Genomic DNA, 25,272 nt, shown 5'->3' on the forward strand with positions numbered 1-25,272 from the left:
GAGCAACATTGTAACCAAGGGAATCTGAGTATCATGGTGAATTCAGGAGGTTCCCAATAGGATTCGTATGTAATGTATACTATTCAAGATAGAGCAACGTTTTAACGAACTGAAACACTGTTTCTTTGTGAATTCAGTTAGTTCCCATTATTAGGCTCTTGTAATATGTGTACTTTTAAGAATTTATCAAAATTTCGTGAGCCGAATCTCAGTTACTTGGTGAATTCAGTTAGTTCGCCATACACCGCAATAGCAATAAGAAGATTTTCGGGATATAGAAAAATTTACAGGAATGGAATCAAAATTTCTCGGTGAATTCAGTGAATTCCCAATGGGAGATGCTTGTATGAGTGTGCTTTTCAAGATATAGCAACACTTTAACGAAGGGAATCTAAGTAACAAGGTGAATTCAGTAGGTTCCAATAGGATTAACATGTAATAAGAGTACTATGCAAGATAGAGCAACGTTTTAACGAACTGAAACACTGTTTCTTTGTGAATTCACTTAGTTCCCATTAGCAGGCTCTTGTAATATGTGTACTTTTAAAGATTTATCAAAATTTGGTGAGACGAATCTCAGTAACTTGCTTAATTCAGTTAGTTCCCAATCGGCCGCAATAGTTATAAATAGAGTTTCAGGATATAGAAAAATTTGCACGATTGGAATCAAAATTTCTTGGCGAATTCAGTGAGTACCCAATGGGAGTTGCTTGTATGAGTGTCCTTTTGAAGATATAACAACATTTTAACGAATGGAATCTATGTAACATGGTGAATTCAGTAGGTTAACAATAGGATTCGCATGTAATAAGAATTTATTTAAGAAAGAGCAACAATTTAAGGAACTGAAACACTGTTTCTTTGTGAATTCAGTTAGTTACCATTAGCAGGCTCCTGTAATATGTGTACTTTTAAAGATTTCTCAGTATTTCATGAGCCGAATCCCAGTAACTTGGTGAATTCAGTTTGTTCCCAATAGGCCGCAATAGTAATAAGTGGACTGCTCGGGATATAGAAAAATTTTCACGAATGGAATCAAAATTTCTGTGGAATTCAGTGAGTTCCCAATGGGACATGCTTGTATGAGTGTTTTTTTCAAGATATAGCAATATTGTATCGAACGGTATCTAAGTATCCTGGTGAATTCAGCAGGTTCACAATAGCATTCTCATGTAATAAGAGTACTATGCAAGATAGAGCAACGTTTTAACGAACTGAAACACTGTTTCATTGAGATTTCAGTTAGTTCCCATTAGCAGGCTCTTGTAATATGTGTACTTTTAAAGATTTCTCATAATTTCGTTGGCCAAATCTCAGTAACTTGGTGAATTCAGTTAGTTCCCAATTGGCCGCAATTGTAATAAGTGGACTCTTCGGGATATAGAAAAATTTTCATGAATGGAATCAAAATTTCTTTGCGAATTCAGTGAGTTCCCAAAGGGACATGGTTGTATGGTTGTGCTTTTCAAGATGTAGCAACATTTTAACGAACGGAATCTGAGTATCATGGAGAATTCAGGAGGTTCACTTTAGGAATCACATGTAATAAGAGTACTATTCAAGATAGAGCAACGTTTTAACAAACTGAAACACTGTTTCTTTGTGAATTCAGTTAGTTCCCATTAGCATGCTCTTGTAACATGTGTACTTTTCAAGATTTCTCATAATTTCGTGAGCCGAATCTCAGTAACTTGTTTAATTCAGTTAGTTCCCAATAGGCCACAATAGTTATAAATAGAGATTCGGGATATAGAAAAATTTGCACGAATGGAATCAAAATTTCTATGCGAATTCAGTGAGTTCCCAATGGGAGATGCTTGTCTGATTGTGCTTTTGAAGATATATCAACATTTTAACGAATGTAATCTATGTAACATGGTGAATTCAGTAGGTTAACAATAGGATTCGCATGTAATAAGCTGGTTGTTTAAGACAGAGCAACAATTTAACGAACTGAAACACTGTTTCTTTATGAATTCAGTTAGTTCCCATAAGCAGGCTATTGTAATATGTGTACTTTTAAAGATTTCTCATAATTTGGTGAGGCGAATCTCAGTAACTTGGTGAATTCAGTTAGTTCCTAATAGGCCGCAATAGTGATAAGTGGACTGCTCTGGATATAGAAAAATTTTCACGAATGGAATCAAAATTTCTGGGGAATTCAGTGAGTTCCAATGGGACATGCTTGTATGAGTGTGATTTTCAAGATATAGCAACATTTTATCAAACGGTATCTAAGTATCCTGTTGAATTCAGCAGGTTCCCAAAAGGATTCGCATGTAATAAGAGTACTATGCAAGATAGAGCAACGTTTTAAAGAACTGAAACACTGTTTCTTTGTGATTTCAGTTAGTTTCCATTAGCAGGCTCTTGTAATATGTGTACTTTTAAAGATTTCTCATATTTTCGTGAGCCGAATCTCAGTAACTTGGTGAATTTAGTTACTTCCCAATAGGCCGCAATAGTAATAAGTGGACTGCTCGGGATATAGAAAAATTTTCATGAATGGAATCAAAATTTCTTTGCGAATTCAGTGAGTTCCCAATGGGACATGCTTGTATGAGTGTGCTTCTCAAGATATAGCAACATTTTAACGAAAGGAATCTAAGTATCATGGTGAATTCAGCAGGTTCCCAATAGGATTCGCATGTAATAAGAATACTATTCAAGATAGAGCAACGTTTTAATGAACTGAAACACTGTTTCTTTGTGAATTCAGTTAGTTCCCATTAGCAGGCTCTCTTAGTATGTGTACTTTTAAAGATTTATCACAATTTCTTGAGTCGAATCTCAAGAACTTGTTTAATTCAGTTAGTTACCAATCGGCCGCAATAGTTATTAATAGAGTTTTGGGATATAGAAAAATTTGCAGGAATGGAATCAAAATTTCTAGGTGAATTCAGTGAGTTCCCAATGGGAGATGCTGGTATGTTTGTGCTTTTGAAGATATATCAACATTTTAACGAATGTAATCTATGTAACATGGTGAATTCAGTAGGTTCCCAATAGCATTCGCATGTAATAAGAGTACTATTCAAGATAGAGGAACGTTTTAACGAACTGAAACACTGTTTCTTTGTGAATTCAGTTAGTTCCCATTAGCAGGCTCTTTAATATGTGTACTTTTAAAGATTTCTCAAATTTTCGTGAGCCTAATCTCAGTAACTTGGTGAACTTAGTTAGTTCACAATAGGCCGCAATAGTAATAAGTGGACTGTTCGGGATATAGTAAAATATATTCGAATGGATTCAAAATTTCTAGGCGAATTCAGTCAGTTCCCAATGGGACATGGTTGTATGATTGTGCTTTGCAAGATATAGCAACACTTTAACGAACGGAATCTGAGTATCATGGTGAATTCAGGAGGTTCAATTTAGGAATCACATGTAATAAGAGTACTATTCAAGATAGAGCAACGTTTTAACGAACTGAAACACTGTTTCTTTGTGAATTCAGTTAGTTCCCATTAGCAGGCTATTGTAATATGTGTACTTTTAAAGATTTCTCATAATTTGGTGAGGCGAATATCAGTAACTTGGTGAATTCAGTTAGTTCCTAATAGGCCGCAATAGTGATAAGTTGACTGCTCGGGATATAGATAAATTTTCACGAACGGAATCAAAATTTCTGGGGAATTCAGTGAGATCCAATGGGACATGATTGTATGAGTGTGCTTTTCAAGATATAGCAACATTTTATCGAACAGTATCTAAGTATCATGGTGAATTCAGCAGGTTCCCAATAGGATTCGCATGTAATAAGAGTTCTATGCAAGATAGAGCAATGATTTAAAGAACTGAAACACTGTTTCTTTGTGAATTCAGTTAGTTCCAATTAGCAGGCTCTTGTAATGTGTGTACTTTTAAAGATTTCTCAAAATTTCGTGAGCCGAATCTCAGTAATTGATGAATTCAGTTAGTTCCCAATAGGCCGCAATAGTAATAAGTGGACTTTTCGGGATATAGAAAAATTTTCACGAATGGAATCAAAATTTCTAGGCGATTTCAGGGAGTTCCCAATGGGACATTGTTGTATGATTTGCTTTTCAAGATATAGCAACATTTTAACGAACAGAATCTGAGTATCATGGTGAATTCAGGAGGTTCACTTTAGGAATCACATGTAATAAGAGTACTATTCAACAAAGAGCAACGTTTCAACGAACTGAAACACTGTTTCTTTGTGAATTCAGTTAGTTCCCATTAGCAGGCTCTTGAAATATGTGTACTTTTCAATATTTCTCATAATTTCGTGAGCCGAATCTCAGTAACTTTGTGAATTCAGTTAGTTACCAATTGCCCGCAATAGTAATAAGAGGAGTGTTCCGGATTAAAAAAAATTTTCACAAATGGAATCAAAATTTCTAGGCGAATACAGTGAGTTTCAATTGGGATATCCTTGTATGAGTGTGGTTTTTACGATATTTCAACATTTTTACAAACCGATCTAAGTATCATGGTGTATTCAGTAGGTTCCCAATAGGATTCGCATGTAATAAGAGTATTATACAAGATAGAGCAACGTTTTGACGAACTGAAACACTGTTTCTTTGTGATTTCAGTTAGTTGCCATTAGCAGGCTCTTGTAATATGTGTACTTTTCAAGATTTCTCATAATTTAGTGAGCCGAATCTCAGTAACTTGGTGAATTCAGTTAGTTCCCAATAGGCCGCTATAGTAATAAGTGGACTGCTCGGGATATAGAAAAATTTTCACGAATGGAATCAAAATATCTAGGAGAATTCAGTTTGTTCCCAATGGGACATGCTTGTATGAGTGTGCTTTTCAAGATAGAGCAACATTTTAACAACAGTGTCTAAATATCATGGTGAATTCGGCAGGTTCCCAGTAGGATTCTCATTTAGTAAGACTACTATTCAAGATAGAGCAACGTTATAACGAACTGAAACACTGTTTCATTGTGAATTCAGTTAGTTCCCATTATTAGGCTCTTGTAATATGTGTACTTTTAAGAATTTATCAAAATTTCGTGAGTCGAATCGCAGTAACTTGTTGAATTCAGTTAGTTCCCAGTAGGCCGCAATAGTAATAAATAGACTTTCGGGATATAGAAAAATGTTCACGAACGGAATCAAAATTTCTAGGTGAATTCAGTGAATTCCCAATGGGAGATGCTTGTATGAGTGTGCTTTTCAAGATATAGCAACACTTTAACGAAGGGAATCTAAGTAACATGGTGAATTCAGTAGGTTCCAATAGGATTCGCATGGAATAATAGTACTATGCAAGATAGAGCAAAGTTTTAACGAACTGAAACACTGTTTCTTTGTGAATTCAGTTAGTTCCCATTAGCAGGATCTCTTAATATGTGTACCTTTTAAGATTTCTCAGAATTTCGTGAGTCAAATCTCAGTAACTTGGTGAATTCAGTTAGTTCCCAATAGGCCGCAATAGTAATAAGTGGACTGCTCGGGATATAGAAAAATTTTCACGAATGGAATAAAAATTTCTTTGCGATTTCAGTGAGTTCCCAATGGGACATGCTTGAATGAGTGTGCTTTTCAAGATAATGCAACATTTTAACGAACACTGTCTACATATCATGGTGAATTCAGCAGGTTCCCAGTAGGACTCGCATTTAATAAGACTACTAGTCAAGATAGAGGAACGTTTTAACCAACTGAAACACTGTTTCATTGTGAATTCAGTTAGTTCCCATTATTAGGCTCTTGTAATATGTGTACTTTTAAGAATTTATTAAAATTTCGTGAGTCGAATCTCAGTAACTTGTTGAATTCGGTTAGTTTCCAATAATGGGCAATATTAATAAATAGACTTTCGGGATATAGAAAAATGTTCACGAACGGAATCAAAATTTCTAGGTGAATTCAGTGAATTCCCAATGGGAGATGCTTGTATGAGTGTGCTTTTCAAGATATAGCAACATTTTAATGAAGGGAATCTAAGTAACATGGTGAATTCAGTAGGTTCCTATAGGATTCGCATGTAATAATAGTACTATGCAAGATAGAGCAACGCATTAACGAACTGAAACACTGTTTCTTTGTGAATTCAGTTAGTTCTCATTAGCAGGCTATTGTAATATGTGTACTTTTAAAGCTTGATCAAAATTTCGTGAGCCGAATCTCAGTAACTTGGTGAAATCAGTCAGTTCCCAATAGGCCGCAATAGTAATAAGTGGACAGCTCGGGTTATAGAAAAATTTTCACGAATGGAATCAAAATTTCTAGAGGAATTCAGTGAGTTCCCAATGGGACATGCAAGTATGGGTGTGCTTTTCAAGATATAACAACATTTTAACGAACGGAATCTAAGTATCATTGTCAATTCAGCAGGTTCCCAATAGGATTTGCATGTAATAAGAGTACTATTCAAGATAGAGCAACGATTTAATGAACTGAAACCCTGTTTCTTTGTGAATTCAATTAGTTCCCATTAGCAGGCTCTCTTAATATGTGTACTTTTAAAGATTTATCACAATTTCTTGAGTCGAATCTCAATAACTTGTTTAATTCAGTTAGTTCCCAATTGGCCGCAATAGTTATAAATAGAGTTTCAGGATATAGAAAAATTTGCACGAATGGAATCAAAATTTCTAGGCGAATTCAGTGAGTTCCCAATGGGAGATGCTTTTATGATTGTGCTTTTCAAATATACCAACATTTAAACGAACGGAATCTAGGTAACATGGTGATTTCAGTAGGTTAACAAAAGGATTCGCATGTAATAAGCTTGTTATTTAAGATAGAGCAACAATTTAAGGAACTGAAACACTCTTTCTTAGTGAATTCACTTGGTTCCCATTGTAATATGTGTACTTTTAAAGATTTCACAAAATTTCGTGTGCCGAATCTCAGTAACTTGGTGAATTCAGTTAGTTCCCAATAGGCCGCAATAGTAATAAGTGGACTGCTCGGGATATAGAAAAATTTTCACGAATGGAATCAAAATTTCTTGGGAATTCAGTGAGTTCCCAATGGGACATGCTTGTATGAGTGTGCTTTTCAAGATATAGCAACAATTTATCGAACGGTATCTAAGTATCATGGTGAATTCAGCAGGTTCCCAATAGGATTCGCATGTAATTAGAGTTCTGTGTAAGATAGAGCAATGTTTTAAAGAACTGAAACATGTTTCTTTGTGAATTCAGCTAGTTTCCATTAGCAGGCTCTTGTAATATGTGTACTTTTAAAGATTTCTCAGAATTTCGTGAGTCGAATCTCAGTAACTTGGTGAATTCAGTTAGTTCCCAATAGTCCGCAATAGTAATAAGTGGACTGCTAGGGATATAGAAAAATTTTCACGAATGGAATAAAAATTTCTTTGCGATTTCAGTGAGTTCCCAATGGGAGATGCTTGTATGAATGTGCTTTTCAAGATAATGCAACATTTTAACGAACAGTGTCTAAATATCATGGTGAATTCAACAGGTTCCCAGTAGGATTCGCATTTAATAAGACTACTATTCAAGATAGAGCAACGTTTTAACGAACTGAAACACTGTTTCATTGTGAATTCAGTTAGTTCCCATTATTAGGCTCTTGTAATATGTGTACTTTTAAGAATTTATTAAAATTTCGTGAGTCGAATCTCAGTAACTTGTTGAATTCGGTTAGTTTCCAATAATGCGCAATAGTACTAAATAGACTTCGGGATATAGAAAAATGTTCACGAACGGAATCAAAATTTCTAGGTGAATTCAGTGAATTCCCAATGGGAGATGCTTGTATGAGTGTGCTTTTCAAGATATAGCAACATTTTAACGAAGGGAATCTAAGTAACATGGTGTATTCATTAGGTTCCAAAAGGATTCGCATGTAATAAAAGTACTATGCAAGATAGAGCAACTTATTAACGAACTGAAACACTATTTCTTTGTGAATTCAGTTAGTTCCCATTAGCAGGCTATTGTAATATGTGTACTTTATAGCTTGATCAAAATTTCGTGAGCCGAATCTCAGTAACTTGGTGAAATCAGTTAGTTCCCAATAGGCCGCAAAAGTAATAAGTGGACTGCTCGGGTTATAGAAAAATTTTCACGAACGGAATCAAAATTTCTAGAGGAATTCAGTGAGTTCCCAATGGGACATGCAAGTATTGGTGTGCTTTTCAATATAGCAACATTTTAACGAACGGAATCTAAGTATCATTGTGAATTCAGCAGGTTCCCAATAGGATTCGCATGTAATAGGAGTACTATTCAAGATAGAGCAACGATTTAATGAACTGAAACCATGTTTCTTTGTGAATTCAATTAGTTCCCATTAGCAGGCTCTCTTAATATGTGTACTTTTAAAGATTTATTACAATTTCTTGAGTCGAATCTCAATAACTTGTTTAATTCAGTTAGTTACCAATAGGCCGCAATAGTTATTAAAAGAGTTTTGGGATATAGAAAAATTTGCACGAATGGAATCAAAATTTTAGACGAATTCAGTGAGTTCCCAGTGGGAGATGCTTTTATTATTGTGCTTTTCAAGATATATCAACATTTTAACGAACCGAATGTATGTAACATGGTGATTTCAGTAGGTTAACAATAGGATTCGCATGTAATAAGCTTGTTATTTAAGATAGAGCAACAATTTAACGAACTGAAACACTGTTTCTTAGTGAATTCACTTAGTTCCCATTAGCAGGTTCTTGTAATATGTGTACTTTTAAAGATTTCACAAAATTTCGTGTGCCGAATCTCAGTAACTTGATGAATTCAGTTAGTTCCCAATAGGCCGCAAAATAATAAGTGGACTGCTCGGGATATAGAGAAATTTTCACGAATGGAATCAAAATTTCTGGGGAATTCAGTGAGTTCCCAATGGGACATGCTTGTATGAGTGTGCTTTTCAAGATATAGCAACATTTTATCGAACGGTATCTAAGTATCATGGTGAATTCAGCAGGTTCCCAATAGGATTCGCATGTAATAAGAGTTCTATGCAAGATAGAGCAACGTTTTAAAGAACTGAAACATGTTTCTTTGTGAATTCAGTTAGTTCCAATTAGCAGGCTCTTGTAATATGTGTACTTTTAAAGATTTCTCAAAATTTCGTGAGCCGAATCTCAGTAACTTGGTGAATTAAGTTAGTTCGCCATAGGCCGCAATAGCAATGAGTAGACTTTCGGGATATAGAAAAATTTTCGTGAATGGAATTAAAATTTCTAGGCGAATTCAGTGAGTTGCCAATGGGACATGCTTGTATGCTGTGCTTTTCAAGATATAGCAACATTTAACGAACGGAATGTAAGTATATTGGTGAATTCAGCAGGTACCCAATAGGATTCGCATGTAATAAGAGTACTATTCAAGATAGAGCAACGTTTTAACGAACTGAAACACTGTTTCTTTGTGAATTCAGTTAGTTGCCATTAGCAGGCTCTTGTAATATGTGTACTTTTAAAGATTTCTCATAATTTCGTGAGCCAAATCTCAGTAACTTGGTGAATTCAGTTAGTTCCCAATAGCCCGCAATAGTATTAAGTGGAGTGTTCGGGCATTAGAAAAATTTTCACGAATGGAATCAAAATTTCTCGGCGAATTCAGTGAGTTCCCAATGGGACATGGTTGTTTGATTGTGCTTTTCAAGATATAGCAACATTGAAACGAACGGAATCTGAGTATCATGGTGAATTCAGGAGGTTCACTTTAGGAATCACATGTAAAAAGAGTTCTACTCAAGATAGAGCAACGTTTTAACGAACTGAAACACTGTTTCTTCGTGAACTCAGTTAGTTCCCATTAGCAGGCTCTTGTAATATGTGTACATTTCAACATTTCTCATAATTTCGTGACCCGAATCTCAGTAACTTGGTGCATTCAGTTAGCCCCCAAGAGGCCGCTATAGTAATAAATGGACTGCTCGGGATAGAAAAATTTTCATGAATGGAATCAAAATTTCTTTGCAAATTCAGTGAGTTCCCAATGGGACATTCATGTATGAGTGTGCTTTTCAAGATAGACCAACATTTTAAGGAAGAGTGTCTAAATATCTTGGTGAATTCATTAGGTTCCCAGTAGGATTCGCATTTAATAAGACTACTATTCAAGATAGAGCAACGTTTTAACGAACTGATACACTGTTTCTTTGTGAATTCAGTTAGTTCCCATTAGCAGGCTCTTGTAATAAGTGTACTTTTAAGAATTTATCAAAATTTCGTGAGTCGAATCTCAGTAACTTGTTGAATTCAGTTAGTTCCCAATAGGCCGCAATAGTAATAAGTAGACTTTCGGGATATAGAAAAATGTTCACGAACGGAATCAAAATTTCTAGGTGAATTCAGTGAATTCCCAATGGGAGATGCTTGTATGAGTGTGGTTTTCAAGATATAGCAAAATTTTATTGAACGGTATCTAAGTATCATGGTGAATTCAGCAGGTTCCCAATAGGATTCACATGTAATAAGAGTTCTATGCAAGATAGAGCAACGTTTTAAAGAACTGAAACACTTTCTTTGTGAATTCAGTTAGTTCCCATTAGCAGGCTCTTGTAATATGTGTACTTTTAAAGATTTCTCAAAATTTCGTGAGCCGAATCTCAGTAAGTTGGTGAATTCAGTTAGTTCCCAATAGGCCGCAAAGTAATAAGTGGACAGTTCGGGATATAGAAAAATTTTCACGAATGGAATCAAAATTTCTACACGATTTCAGTGAGTTCCCAATGGGACATTGTTGTATGATTTGCTTTTCAAGATATAGCAACATTTTAACGAACGGAATCTGAGTATCATGGTGAATTCAGGAGGTTCACTTTAGAAATCACATGTAATAAGAGTACTATTCAAGATAGAGCTACGTTTTAATGAACTGAAGCACTGTTTCTTCGTGAATTCATTTAGTTCCCATTAGCACGACTTGTAATATGTGTACCTTTAAAGATTTATTGGTGAATACAGTTAGTTCGCCATAGGCCGCAATACCAATAAGTAGACTTTCGGGATATAGAAAAATTTTCATGAATGGAATCAAAATTTCTAGGCGAATTCAGTGACTTGCCAATGGGACATGCTTGTATGAGTGTGCTTTTCAAGATAGACCAACTTTTTACGAACAGTGTCTGAATATCATGGTGAATTCAGCAGGTTCCCAGTAGGATTCGCATTTAGTAAGACTACTATTCAAGATAGAGCAACGTTTTAATGAACTGAAACACTGTTTCATTGTGAATTCAGTTAGTTCCCATTATTAGGCTCTTGTAATATGTGTACTTTTAAGAATTTATCAAAATTTCGTGAGTCGAATCTCAGTAACATGGTGAATTCAGTTAGTTCCCAATAGGCCGCAATAATAATAAATAGACTTTCGGGATATAGAAAGATGTTCACGAACAGAATCAAAATTTCTAAGTGACTTCAGTGAATTCCCAATGGGAGATGCTTGTATGAGTGTGCTTTTCAAGATATAGCAACATTTTAACGAAGGGAATCTAAGTAACATGGTGAATTCAGTAGGTTCCAATAGGATTCGCATGTAATAAGAGTACTATGCAAGATAGAGAAACGTTTTAACGAACTGAAACACTGTTTCTTTGTGAATTCAGTTAGTGCCCATTATCAGGCTCTTGTCATATGTGTACTTTTAAAGCTTGATCAAAATTTCGTGAGCCGAATCTCAGTACCTTGGTGAAATCAGTTAGTTCCCAATAGGCAGCAATAATAATAAGTGGAGAGCTCGGGATATACAAAAATTTTCACGAGTGGAATCAAAATTTCTAGACGAATTCAGTGAGTTCCCAATGGGACATGCTTGTATGAGTGTGCTTTTTAAGATATAGCAACATTTTAACGAACGGAATCTAAGTATCATTGTCAATTCAGCAGGTTCCCAATAGGATTCGCATGTAATAAGAGTACTATTCAAGATAGAGCAACGTTTTAATGAACTGAAACACTGTTTCTTTGTGAATTCAGTTAGTTCCCCCTAGCTGGCTCTTTTAATATGTGTACTTTTATAGATTTATCACAATTTCTTGAGTCGAATCTCAATAATTTGTTTAATTCAGTTAGTTGCCAATCGGCCGCAATAGTTATAAATAGAGTTTTGGGATATAGAAAAACTTGCACGAATGGAATCAAAATTTCTAGACGAATTCAGTGAGTTCCCAATGGGAGATGCTTTTATGATTGTGCTTTTCAAGATATATCAACATTTTAACGAACGGAATCTATGTAACATGGTGAATTCAGTAGGTTAACAACAGCATTCGCATGTAATAAGCTTGTTATTTAAGATAGAGCAACAATTTAACGAACTGAAACACGGTTTCTTTGTGAATTCAGTTAGTTCCCATTAGCAGGCTCTTGTAATATGTGTACTTTTCAAGATTTCTCAGAAAATCGTGAGCCGAATCTCAGTAACTTGGTGAATTCAGTTAGGTCCCAATAGGCCGCAATAGTAATAAGTGGACTGCTCGGGTTATAGAAAAGTTTTCATGAATGGAATCAAAATTTCTGGGGAATTCAGTGAGTTCCCAATGGGACATGCTTGTATGAGTGTGCTTTTCAAGATATAGCAACATTTTATCGAACGGTATCTAAGTATCATGGTGAATTCAGCAGGTTCCCAATAGGATTCGCATGTAATAAGAATTCTATGCAAGATAGAGCAACGTATTAACGAACTGAAACACTGTTTCTTTGTGAATTCAGTTAGTTCCCATTAGCAGGCTCTTGTAATATGTGTACTTTTAAAGATTTCTCAAAATTTCGTGAGCCGAATCTCAGTTACTTGGTGAATTCAGTTAGTTCCCAATAGGCCGCAATGGTAATAAGGGGACAGTTTGGTATATAGAAAAATTTTCACGAATGGAATCAAAATTTCTAGGCGATTTCAGTGAGTTCCCAATGGGACATGGTTGTATTATTGTGCTTTTCAAGATAGCAACATTTTAATGAAGGAATCTGAGTATCATGGTGAATTCAAGGGTTCACTTTAGGAATCACATGTAATAAGAGTACTATTCAAGATAGAGCAACGTTTTAACGAACTGAAACACTGTTTCTTTGTGAATTCATTTGGTTCCCATTAGCACGCTCTTGTAATATGTGTACTTTTAAATATTTATCAAAATTACGTGAGCCGAATCTCAGTAACTTGTTGAATTCAGTTAGTTCGCCGTAGGCCGCAATACCAGTAAGTAGACTTTCGTGATATAGAAAAATTTTCATGAATGGAATCAAAATTTCTAGGGGAATTCAGTGAGTTCCCAATGGGACATGCTTGTTTGTTGTGCTTTTCAAGATATAGCAACGGAATCTAAGTATATTGGTGAATTCAGTAGGTTCCCAATAGGATTCGCATGTAATAAGAGTACTATTCAAGATAGAGCAAAGTTTTAACGAACTGAAACACTGTTTCTTTGTGAAGTCAGTTAGTTCCCATTAGCAGGCTCTTGTAATATGTGTACTTTTCAAGATTTCTCATAATTTCATGAGCCGAATCTCAGTAACTTGGTGAATTCAGTTAGTTCCCAGTAGCCCGCAATAGTAATAAGTGGAATGTTCAGGAAGGAGAAAAATTTTCACAAATGGAATCAAAATTTGTAGGCGAATACAGTGAGTTTCCATTGTGACATGTTTGTATGAGTGTGCTTTTTACGATATTTCAACATTTTTACAAACAGATCTAGGTTATGGTGAATTCAGTTAGGTTCCCAATAGGCCGCAATACTAATTCGTGGGCTGCTCGGGATATAGACAATTTTTCACGAATGGAATCAAATTTTCTAGGCGAATTCAGTGAGTTCCCAATGGGACATGCTTGTATGAGTGTGCTTTTAGGATATTTCTATATTTTTACGAACGGAATCTAAGTATCATGGTGAATACGTCAGGTTCTCAATAGGATTAGCATTTAATAAGAGTACTATTCAAGATAGAGCAACGTTTTAACGAACTGAAACCCTGTTTCTTTGTGAATTCAGTTAGTTCCCATTAGCAGGCTCTTGTAATATATTTACTTTTAAAGTTTTCTAAAAATTTCGTGAGCTGAATCTCAGTAAGTTGGTGAACTCATTTAGTTCCCAGTAGGCCTCAATAGTAATAATTGGACTGTTCGGGATATAGAAAACTTTTCGCGAATGGAATCAAAATTTGTAGCCGAATTCATTGAGTTCCCAATGGGACATGCTTGTATGAGTGTGCTTTTCAAGATATAGCAACATTTTAACGAACGGAATCTAAGTATCATGGTGAATTCAGTAGGTTCCCAATAGTATTCGCATGTAATAATCTTGTGATTTTAGATAGAGCAACGTTTTAACTAACTGAAACACTGTTTCTTTGTGAATTCAGTTAGTTCCCTTTAGCAGGCTCTTGTAATATGTGTACTTTTAAAGATTTATCAAAATTTCTTGTAACGAATCTCAGTTACTTGGTGAATCCAGTCAGTTCGCAATAGGCCGCAATATTAATAAGTGGACTGTTCGGGATATAGAAAAATTTTTACGAATGGAGTCAGAATTTCTAGGCGAATTCAGTGAGTTCTGAATGGGAGATGCTGGTATGAGTGTGCTTTTAAAGATATATCAACTTTTTAGCGAACGGAATCTAAGTATCATGGTAAATTGAGTAGGTTCACAATAGGATTCGCATGTAATAAGCTTGTTATCTAAGATAGAGCAACGATTTAAGGAACCGAAACACTGTGTCTTTGTGAATTCAGTTTGTTCCCATTCGCAGGCTCTTGTGATAGGTGTACTTTTAAAGATTTATCTAAATTTCGTGAGCCGGATCTCAGTAACTTGGTAAATTCACTAAGTTCCCAATAGGCCGTAATAGTAATAGATTGACTGTTCCGGATATAGAAAAATTTTCACGAATGGAATCAAAATTTCTAGGCGAATTCAGTGAGTTCCCAATGGGTTGCTTGTATGAGTGTGCCTCTCAAGATATAGCAACATTTTAACGAACGGAATCAAAGTATCATGGTGAATTGAGTAGGTACCCAATAGGATTCACATGTAATAAGAGTATTACTCAAGATAGAGCAACGTTTAAACGAACTGAAACACTGTTTCTTTGTGAATTCAGTTAGTTCCCATTAGCAGGCTCTTGTAATATGTGTACTTTTAAAGATTTATCAAAATTTCGTGAGCCGAATCTCAGTTACTTGGTGAATTCAGTTAGTTCCTAATAGTCCGCAATAGTAATAGATTGACTGTTGCGGATATAGAAAAATTTTCACGATGGAATCAAAAGTTCTAGGCGAATTCAGTGAGTTCCCAATGGGACATGCTTGTATGAGTGTCCTTTCCAGATATAGCAACATTTTAACGAATGGAACCTAAGTATCATGGTGAAGTCAGCAGGTTCCCAATAGGATTCGCATGTAATAAGAGTACTTCAAGATAGAGCAACGTTTTAACGAACTGAAACCCTGTTTCTTTGTGAATTCAGTTAGTGCCCATTATCAGGCTCTTGTAATATGTGTACTTTTAAAGATTTGTCAAAATTTCGTGAGCTGAATCTCAGTAACTTGGTGAATTAAGTTAATTCCCAAGCCACAATAGTAATAAGTGGTCTGTTCGGGGTATAGAAAAATTTTCACGAATGGAATCAAAATTTCTAGTCGAATTCATTGAGTTCCCACTGGGACAGGCTTGTATGAGTGTGCTTCTCAAGATATAGCAAAATTTAGACCAACATAATAAAAGTATCATGGTGAATTCAGTAGGTTCGCAATAGGATTCACATGTAATAAGAGTACTATTCAAGAAAGATCAACGTTTAAACGAACTTAAACACTGTTTCTTTGTGAATGCAGTTAGTTTCCATTAGCAGACTCTTGTAATCTGTGTACTTTTAAAGATTTATCAAAATTTCGTGAGCCGAATCTCAGTAACTTGGTCAAATCAGTTAGTTCCCAATAGGCCGCAATAGTAGTAAGTGGATTGTTCGGGATATAAAAAAATTTTCACGAGTGCAATCAAAATTTCTAGGCGAATTCAGTGAGTTCGCAATTGGACATGCTTGTATGAGTGTGCTTTTCAAGATATATCAACACTTTAACGAACGGAATCGAAGTATCATGGTGAATTCAGTAGGTTCCCAATAGTATTCGCATGTAATAATCTTGTTATTTTAGATAGAGCAACGTTTTAACAAACTGAAACACTGTTTCTTTGTGAATTCAGTTAGTTCCCTTTAGCAGGCTCTTGTAATATGTGTACTTTTAAAGATTTATCAAAATTTCTTGAAACGAATCTCAGTTACTTGGTAAATCCAGTCAGTTCGCAATAGGCCGCAATAGTAATCAGTGGACTGTTCGGGATATAGAAAAATTTTTACGAATGGAATCAGAATTTCTAGGCGAATTCAGTGAGTTCTGAATGGGAGATGCTTGTATGAGTGTGCTTTTAAAGATATATTAACTTTTTAACGAACGGAATCTAAGTATCATGGTGAATTGAGTAGGTTCACAATAGGATTCGCATGTAATAAGCTTGTTATCTAACATAGAGCAACGATTTAACGAACCGAAACACTGTGTCTTTGTGAATTCAGTTAGTTCCCATTCGCAGGCTCTTGTTATAGGTGTACTTTTAAAGATTTATCTAAATTTCGTGAGCCGAATCTCAGTAACTTGGTAAATTCAGTAAGTTCCCAATAGGCCGCAATAGTAATAGATTGACTGTTGCGGATATAGAAAAATTTTCACGATGGAATCAAAATTTCTAGGCGAATTCAGTGAGTTCCCAATGGGTTGCTTGTATGAGTGTGCCTCTCAAGATATAGCAACATTTTAACGAACGGAATCAAAGTATCATGGTGAATTGAGTAGGTACCCAATAGGATTCACATGTAATAAGAGTATTACTCAAGATAGAGCAACGTTTAAACGAACTGAAACACTGTTTCTTTGTGAATGCAGTTAGTTTCCATTAGCAGACTCTTGTAATCTGTGTACTTTTAAAGATTTATCAAAATTTCGTGAGCCGAATCTCAGTTACTTGGTGAATTCAGTTAGTTCCTAATAGTCCGCTATAGTAATATGTGGACTGTTCGGGATATAGAAAAAATTTCACGAATGGAATCAAAAGTTCTAGGCGAATTCAGTGAGTTCCCAGTGGGACATACTTGTATGAGTGTCCTTTCCAGATATAGCAACATTTTAACGAATGGAACCTAGGTATCATGGTGAAGTCAGCAGGTTCCCAATAGGATTCGCATGTAATAAGAGTACTTCAAGATAGAGCAATGTTTTAACGAACTGAAACCCTGTTTCTTTGTGAATTCAGTTAGTGCCCATTACCAGGCTCTTGTAATATGTGTACTTTTAAAGATTTGTCAAAATTTCGTGAGCTGAATCTCAGTAACTTGGTGAATTAAGTTAATTCCCAAGCCACAATAGTAATAAGTGGTCTGTTCGGGGTATAGAAAAATTTTCACGAATGGAATCAAAATTTCTAGTCGAATTCATTGAGTTCCCAATGGGACAGGCTTGTATGAGTGTGCTTCTCAAGATATAGCAAAATTTTGACGAACATAATCAAAGTATCATGGTGAATTCAGTAGGTTCGCAATAGGATTCACATGTAATAAGAGTACTATTCAAGAAAGATCAAAGTTTTAACGAACTTAAACACTGTTTCTTTGTGAATGCAGTTAGTTTCCATTAGCAGACTCTTGTAATCTGTGTACTTTTAAAGATTTATCAAAATTTCGTGAGCCGAATCTCAGTAACTTGGTCAAATCAGTTAGTTCCCAATAGGCCGCAAGAGTAGTAAGTGGATTGTTCAGGATATAGAAAAATTTTCACGAGTGGAATCAAAATTTCTAGGCGAATTCAGTGAGTTCGCAATTGGACATGCTTGTATGAGTGTGCTTTTCACGATATATCAACATTTTAACGAACGGAATCTAAGTATCATGGTGAATTGAGTAGATTCACAGTAGGATTCGCATGTAATAAGCTTGTTATTTAAGATAGAGCAACGTTTTAACGAACTAAAACACTGTTTCTTTGTGAATTCAGTCAGTTCCCACTAGCAGGCTCTTGTAATAGGTGTACTTTTAAAGATTTATCCAAGAGACCCTGTGGGAAAGAGACCTCACCGCCTGGTGGGCACTCCTGAGGCTGCCGAGCAGAGGAGACCACCAACACTGCCCACCCCTGCCCACATCCCTGGCCCAAGAGGAAACTGTATAAGGCCTCTGGGCTCCCGTGGGGGAGGGCCCAGGAGTGGCAGGACCCCTGCCTGAGACACCGCCGGAACCTGAAGGAAACAGACCGGATAAACAGTTCTCTGCACCCAAATTCCGTGGGAGGGAGAGCTAAACCTTCAGAGAGGCAGACCAGCCTGGGAAAACAAAAGAGACTGCTCTCTGCACACACATCTCGGACGCCAGAGGAAAACACCAGTGGCCATCTGGAACCCTGGTGCACTGAAGCTCCCGGAAGGGGTGGCACAGGTCTTCCTGGTTGCTGCTGCTGCAGAGAGCCCGTGGGCAGCACCTCATGAGCGAACTTGAGCCTCGGGACCACAGGTAAGACCAACTTTTCTGCTGCAAGAAAGCTGCCTGGTGAACTCAAGACACAGGCCCACAGGAACAGCTGAAGACCTGTAGAGAGGAAAAACTACACGCCCGAAAGCAGAACACTCTGTCCCCATAACTGACTGAAAGAGAGGAAAACAGGTCTACAGCATCCTGACACACAGGCTTATAGGACAGTCTAGCCACTGTCAGAAATCGCAGAACAAAGTAACACTAGAGATAATCTGATGGCGAGAGGCAAGCGCAGGAACCCAAGCAACAGAAACCAAGACTACATGGCATCATCGGAGCCCAATTGTCCCACCAAAATGAACATGGAATATCAAAACACACCAGAAAAGCAAGATCTAGTTTCAAAATCATATTTGATCATGATGCTGGAGGACTTCAAGAAAGACGTGAAGAACTCCCTTAAGGAAACTTGGAAAACATTAATAAACAAGTAGAAGCCTACAGAGAGGAATCGCAAAAATCCCTGAAAGAATTCCAGGAAAACACAATCAAACAGTTGAAGGAATTAAAAATGGAAATAGAAGCAATCAAGAAAGAACACATGGAAACAACCCTGGATATAAAAAACCAAAAGAAGAGACAAGGAGCTGTACATACAAGCTTCACCAACAGAATACAAGAGATGGAAGAGAGAATCTCAGGAGCAGAAGATTCCATAGAAATCATTGACTCAACTGTCAAAGATAATGTAAAGCAGAAAAAGCTACTGGTCCAAAACATACAGGAAATCCAGGACTCAATGAGAAGATCAAACCTAAGGATACTAGGTATAGAAGAGAGTGAAGACTCCCAGCTCAAAGGACCAGTAAATATCTTCAACAAAATCATAGAAGAAAACTTCCCTAATCTAAAAAAAGAGATACCCATAGGCATACAAGAAGCCTACAGAAGTCCAAATAGATTGGACCAGAAAAGAAACACCTCCCGTCACATAATTGTCAAAACACCAAACGCACAAAATAAAGAAAGAATATTAAAAGCAGTAAGGGAAAGAGGTCAAGTAACATATAAAGGCAGACCTATGAGAATCACACCAGACTTCTCGCCAGAAACTATGAAGGCCAGAAGATCCTGGACTGATATCATACAGACCCTAAAAGAACACAAATGCCAGCCCAGGTTACTGTATCCTGCAAAACTCTCAATTAACATAGATATTCCATGACAAAACCAAATTTACACAATATCTTTCTACAAATCCAGCACTACAAAGGATAATAAATGGTAAAGCCCAACATAAGGAGGCAAGCTATACCCTAGAAGAAGCAAGAAACTAATCGTCTTGGCAACAAAACAAAGAGAATGAAAGCACACAAACATAACCTCACATCCAAATATGAATATAACGGGAAGCAATAATCACTATTCCTTAATATCTCTCAACATCAATGGCCTCAACTCCCCAATAAAAAACATAGATTAACAAACTGGATACGCAATGAGGACCCTGCATTCTGCTGCCTACAGGAAACAAACCTCAGAGACAAAGACAGACATTACCTCAGAGCGAAAGGCTGGAAAACAATTTTCCAAGCAAATGGTCAGAAGAAGCAAGCTGGAGTAGCCATTCTAATATCAAATAAAATCAATTTTCATTTAACAGTCATCAAAAAAGATAAGGAAGGACACTTCATATTCATCAAAGGAAAAATCCACCAAGATGAACTCTCAATCCTAAATATCTATGCCCCAAATACAAGGGCACCTACATATGTAAAAGAAACCTTACTAAAGCTCAAAACACACATTGCACCTCACACAATAATAGTGGGAGATTTCAACAACCCACTCTCATCAATGGACAGATCATGGAAACAGAAATTAAATAGAGATGTAGACAGACTAAGAGAAGTCATGAGCCAAATGGACTTAACGGATATTTATAGAACATTCTATCCTAAAGCAAAAGGATATACCTTCTTCTCAGCTCCTCATGGTACTATTTCTTTGTGCATTCAGTTAGTTCCCATTAGCAGGCTCTAGTCATATGTGTACTTTTAAAGATTTCTCAAAATTTCGTGAGTCGAATCTAAGTAACTTGGTGAATTCAGTTAGTTCCCAATAGGCCGATATAGTAATAAGTGGACTGTTTGGGATATAGAAAAATTTTCATGAATAGAATCAAAATTTCTAGGCGAATTCAGTGAGTTCCCAATGGGACATGCTTGTATGAGTGTGCTTTACAAGATATAGCAACATTTTAACGAACGAAGTCTAAATATCATGGTGAATTCAGTAATTTCCCAATAGGATTCGCATGTAATTAGGGCACTATTCAAGATAGAGCAACATTTTAACGAACTGAAACACTGACTCTTTTGAATTCAATTAGTTCCCATTAGCAGGCACTTGTAATACTTGTACTTTTAAAGATTTATCAAAATTTCGTGAGCTGAATCCAAGTAACTTGGTGAATTCAGTTAGTTCCCAATTGGCCGCAATAGGAATAAGTGGACTGTTCGGGATATAGAAAATTTTCACGGATGGAATCAAAATTTCTAGGCGAATTCAGTGAGTTCCCAATGGGACATGCTTGTATGAGTGTGCTTTACAAGATATAGCAACATTTTGACAAACGGAGTCTAAGTATCATGGTGAATTCAGTAGTTTCCCAATAGGATTCGCATGTAATAAGGGGACTATTCAAGATGGAGCAACATTTTAACGAACTGAAACACTGACTCTTTTGAATTCAATTAGTTCCCATTAGCAGGCACTTGTAATACTTGTCCTTTTAAAGATTTATCAAAATTTCGTGAGCCGAATCTCAGTAACTTGGTGAGTTGAATTAGTTCCCAATAGGCCGCAATATTAATAAGCCGACTGTTCGGGATATAGAAAAATTTTCACGAATCGAATCAAAATTTCTAGGCGAATTCACTGAGTTCCCAATGGGACATCTTGTACGATTGTGCTTTTTAGGATATATCAACATTTTAACGAAAGGAATCTAAGTATCATGGTAAATTCAGTAGGTTCCCAATAGGATTTGCATGTAACAAGAGTACTATTCAAGATAGAGCAACGTTTTAACGAACTGAAACACTGTTTCTTTGTGAATTCAGTTAGTTCCCATTAGCAGGCTCTTGTAATATGTGTACTTTTAAAGATTTCTCTAAATTGCGTGAACCGAATCTCAGTAACTTGGTGAATTCAGTTAGTTCCCAATAGGCTGCAATAGTACTAAGCCGACTGTTCGGGATATAGAAAAATTTTCACGAATGGAAACAAAATTGTTGTTCAAGATAGAGCTAGGTTTTAACGAACTGAAACACTGTTTCTTTGTGAATTCAGTTAGTTACCATTAGCAGGCTCTTGTAATATGTGTACTTTTAAAGATTTATCAAAATTTCTTGAGCCGAATCTCAGTAACTTAATGAATTCAGTTAGTTCCCAATAGGCCGAAATAGTAATAAGTGGACTGTTCGGGATATAGAAAAATTTTCACGAATGGAATCAAAATATCTAGGCGACTTCAGTGAGTTCCCAATGGGACATGCTTGTATGAGTGTGCTTTTCAAGATATGGCAACATTTTAACGACCAGAAATTAAGTAGCATGGTGAATTCTGTGCGTTCCCAATAGGATTCGCATGTAATAAGGGTACTATTCAAGAGAGAACAACATTTTTACGAACTGAAACACTGTTTCTTTGTGAATTCAGTTAGTTCCCATTAGCAGGCTCTAGTAATATGTGTACATTTAAAAATCTATTAATATTTAGTGAGCCGAATCTAAGTAACTTGGTTAATTCAGTTAGTTCCCAATATCGCGCAAAAGTACTAAGTGGACTGTTCGGGTCATAGAAAAATTTTCACGAATGGAATTAAAATTTCTAAGCGAATTCAATGAGTTCCCCATCGGACATACTTGTATGAGTGTGCTTTTCAATGTATAGCAACATTTTAACGAACGGAATTAAGTATCATCGTGAATTCAGTAGGTTCCCCGTAGGATTCGCATGTAATAAGGGTACTCTTCAAGGTACAGCAACATTTTGACGAACTGAAAAACTGTTTCTTTGTGAATTCAGTAAGTTCCCATTAGCAGGCTCTAGTAATATGTGTACCTTTCAAGATTTATTAAAATTTCGTCAGCCACATCTAAGTAACTTGGTGCATTCAATTAGTACCCAATAGGCCCCAATAGTAATCAGTGGACTGTTCGTGATATAGAAAAATTTTCACGAGTGGAATAAATTTCTAGGCGATTTCAGTTAGTTCCCAATGGGACATGCTTGATTGAGTGTGCTTTTCCAGCTGTAGAAACATTTAAAAAAGCGGAATCTAAGTATCATGGTGAATTCAGTAGGTTTCCAATAGGATTCGCATGTAATCAGGGTACTATTCAAGATAGAGCAACATTTTGACGAACTGAAACACTGTTTCTTTGTAAATTCAGTTAGTTTCAATTAGCAGGCTCTTGTCATATGTGTACTTTTAAAGATTTATCAAAATTTCGTGAGCCGAATCCAAGTAACTTGGTGAATTCAGTTAGTTCCCAATATGCAGCCATTATAATAAGTGGACTGTTCAGGATATATTAAAATTTTTTCGAATGGAATCAAAATTTCTAGGCGAATTCATTGAGTTCCCAATGGGAAAGGCTTGTATGAGTGTGCTTTTCAAGATATAGCAACATTTTACGAACGGAATCTAAGTATCATCGTGAATTCAGTAGGTTCCCATTAGGATTCGCATGTAATAATACTACTATTTAATTTAGAGCAATATTTTAACGAACTGAAACACGGTTTCTTTGTGAATTCAGTTAGTTCCCATTAGCATGCTCTAGTCATATGTGTACTTTTAAAGATTTATCAACATTTCATGAGCCGAATCCAAGTAACGTGGTGAATTCATTTAGTTCCCAATAGGCCGCCATAATACTAAGTGGACTGTTCAGGATAGAGAAAAATTTTCACGAATGGAATCAAAATTTCTAGGCGAATTCAGTGAGTTCCCAATGGGACATGCTTGTCTGAGTGTGATTTTCAAGGTATAGCAACATTTTAACAAATGGAATCTAAGTATCATGGTGAATGCAGTAGGTTCCCCATAGGATTCGCATGTAATAAGCTTGTTATTCAAGATAGAGCAATGTTTTAACGAACTGAAACACTGTTTCTTTGTGAATTCAGTCAGTTTCCATTAGAAGGCTCTAGTCATATGTGTACTTTTAAAGATTTATACGAATTTCGTGAGTCGAATCTAAGGAATTGGTGAATTCAGGTAGTTCCCAATAGGCTGTCATAATAATAAGTGGACTGTTCGGGACTGAGAAAATTTTTACTAATGGAATCAAAATTTCTAGGCGAATTCACTGAATTTCCAATGGGACATGCTTGTATGAGTGTGCTTTTCAAGATATAGCAACATTTTAACGAACGGAATCTAAGTATCATCGTGAATTCAGTAGGTTCCCAATAGGATTCGCATGTAATTCAAGATAGAGCAACATTTTAACAAACTGAAACACTGTTTCTTTTTTAATTCAGTTAGTTCCCAATAGCAGGCTCTAGTAATATGTGTACATTTAAAAATCTATTAAAATTTAGTGAGCCGAATCTAAGTAACTTGGTGAATTCAGTTAGTTCCCAATAGGGCGCAAAAGTACTAAGTGGACTGTTCGGGATATAGAAAAATTTTCACCAATGGCATCAAAATTTCTAGGAAAATTCGGTGAGTTCCCAGTGGGACATGGTTGTATGATTGTGCTTTTCAAGATATAGGAATATTTTAACGAACGGAATCTAAGTATCATGGTGAATTCAGTAGGTTGCCAATAAGATTCGCATGTAATAAGGGTTCTATTCAAGATATAGCAATATTTTAACGAACTGAAAACTGTTTCTTTGTGCATCCCTTAGTTTACATTACAAGGCTCTAGTAATATGTGTACTTTTAAAGATTTATTAAAATTTCGTGACCCGAATCTAAGTAACTTGGTGAATTCAGTTAGTTCCCAGTAGGCCGCAATAGTTATAAGTGGATTGTTCGGGATATAGAAAAATTTTCACGAATGGAATCAAAATGTCTAGGTGAATTCAGTGAGTTCCCAATGGGACATGCTTGTATGAATGTGCTTTTCAAGATATAGCTACATTTTTAGGGACCGAATCTAAGTATCTTGGTAAATTCAGTAGGTTCACAATAGGATTCGCATGTAATAAGGGTACTATTCAAGATAGAGCAACATTTTATCGAACTGAAACACTGTTTATTTGTGAATTCACGTAGTTCCCATTAGCAGGCTCTAGTAATATGTGTACTTTTACAGATTTATCAAAATTTCGTGTGCCGAATCTCAGTAACATGGTGAATTCAGTTAGTTCCCAATAGGCCGCAATAGTAATAAGTGGACTATTCAGGATATAGAAAATTTTTCATGAATGGGGTCAAAATTTCTAGGCAAATTCAGTGAGTTCCCAATGGGACATGCTTGTATGAGTGGGCTTTTCAAGATATAGCAACATTTTAACGAACGGAATCTAAGTATCATGGTGAATTCAGTAGGTTCACAATAGGATTCGCATGAAATAAGGGTACTATTCAAGATAGAGCAACATTTTATCGAACTGAAACACTGTTTATTTGTGAATTCACGTAGTTCACATTAGCAGGCTCTAGTAATATGTGTACTTTTAAAGATTTATCAAATTTCATGAGCCGAATCTAAGTAACTTGGTGAATTCAGTTAGTTCCCAATAGGCCGCAATAGTAATAAGTGGACTATTCAAGATATAGAAAAATTTTCACGAATGGGGACAAAATTTCTAGGCAAATTCAG

This window comes from Rattus norvegicus, chromosome 17 (genome assembly GCF_021556685.1).
Source record: "Rattus norvegicus strain SHRSP/BbbUtx chromosome 17, alternate assembly SHRSP_T2T, whole genome shotgun sequence".
Lineage (NCBI taxonomy): Eukaryota > Metazoa > Chordata > Mammalia > Rodentia > Muridae > Rattus > Rattus norvegicus.